The 1,663-nt window shown below is 49.0% G+C and overlaps 1 pseudogene; it reads right to left on the bottom strand.

The window, feature by feature from the left end:
- Window positions 1-329: 329 nt before the first annotated feature.
- LOC148136285 (uncharacterized) lies at window positions 330-1,211 on the bottom strand (annotated as a pseudogene).
- Window positions 1,212-1,663: the final 452 nt, after the last annotated feature.

Below are 1,663 nucleotides of genomic sequence, written 5' to 3'. Positions count from 1 at the left end.
TGATTAGTAATGTTACACCCCCTCCTCTTTCCCCCTCCCTATTCTTTATAAATGCTCTAAACCCTGGAACATCCAGCAACAATTCCTGCCCCTGAGAAACCCATGTCTCTGTTATGGCTACAAAATCATAGCACCAGGTACTGATCCGTGTTCTAAGTTTGTCACTTTTATTCCTGATACTCCTTGCGTTAAAGCAAACACACTTTAACTGATACCTTGGTTCCTTGCAGGAAAGTCCTTCCCACTAGCTGGTCTACCTCTTGCTACTGCCTCATCTGCATCAACTCTCATCTCCGGTATACATCTCAGGTTCCCAACCCCCTGCCATATTAGTTTAAACCCTTTCGAACTACTCATGCAAAACTTCCACCCAGGACATTGGTCCCCTTCCAGTTCAGATGAAACCCGTCCTTCTTGTACAGGTCCCACCTTCCACAGAAGGCATCCCAATTATCTACATATCTGAAGCCCTCCCTCCTACATCAGCTGCACAGCCACGTATTAAGCTGCGCCCTCTCCCTGTTCCTCGCCTCGCTATCTCGTGGCACCGGTAGTAAACTAGAGAACACTACTCTGTTCGTCCTGCTTTGCAGCTTCCATCCTAACTCCCTGAAATCACTTTTTGTATCTTCGATCCTTTTCCTGGCTATATCATTAGTGCCAATATGTAACAATATTTCTGTCTGTTCTCCCTCCCCTTTTAGACCCTCATACACCCAGTTGGAGACGTCCCGGACCCTAGCACCAGGGAGGCAGCATACCTTCCGGGAATCCCGATCCTGACCACAAAATCTCCCGTCGATTCCCCTAACTATCGAGTCCCCTAGCACGTGTCCTTTTCTATTCTGCCCCCTTCCCTTCTTAGCCACAGTGTCAGGCTCAGTGCCAGAGAACTGACTGCTATGGCTTTCCTCTAGTAGGTCATCCCCCTCAGCAGTATCCAAAACGGTATGCTTATTCCTGAGGGGAATGTCCACAGGGGATCTCTGCACTGTCTGACTGTCTCCTTTCCTCCCCCTAACTGTCACCCATTTATCCTTGTCCTGAGCCTTAGGAGTGATCAACTCCCGGTAACTCCTCTCAATTACCCCCTCAGCCTCCCGAATGATCCGTAGTTCATTCAGCTCCAGCTCCAATTCCCTAACACGGTTTTCAAGGAGCTGGAGTTGGGTGCACTTCCCACAGATGTAGCCAGCGGAGACGTGTTCCATGTCTTCCCCTGCCACATTCTGCAGGATGAGCAAGTAACTGCCCTAGCATCCATACCCAACTTATCTGAACACCCACTCAGTACTAAAGTAGAAAGCTTAGTTCAAGTTGCTATAAAATTAAGAACAGATTTATATTCAATAGAGGAAGTTTAGAATGAACGTTACCTTATTAACTAGGTTAGAGGAGGAGGGCGGGTGGGAGACTCTACTGTGGTCGAGTCTCGGGTTTAGCCGCCTTGCGGATATATATGGTCACTGCTTTCCTTCCCGGCTGCCCCTCTGGTCCTCGTCAATTCCCCCGCTGCTCCCGCTCCTTCTGTGAAAGGGAAAACACCGCAGTCCGCTACCGGTAAGTAATTTAAAAAAAAACTGCCTTACCTTAGCTGCCGTCTTCCGGGGTTCGTCTTATCTCTGCTGCTGCTCGCACTCAAAATGCGGGTTCAAAGGTCGGG

This window comes from Chiloscyllium plagiosum, unplaced genomic scaffold (assembly GCF_037043375.1).
Source record: "Chiloscyllium plagiosum isolate Xiang-an unplaced genomic scaffold, Cpla_swu_hap1 HiC_scaffold_46, whole genome shotgun sequence".
Classification (NCBI taxonomy): Eukaryota; Metazoa; Chordata; class Chondrichthyes; order Orectolobiformes; family Hemiscylliidae; genus Chiloscyllium; species Chiloscyllium plagiosum.
This window is presented reverse-complemented; position numbering and strand designations above follow the sequence as displayed.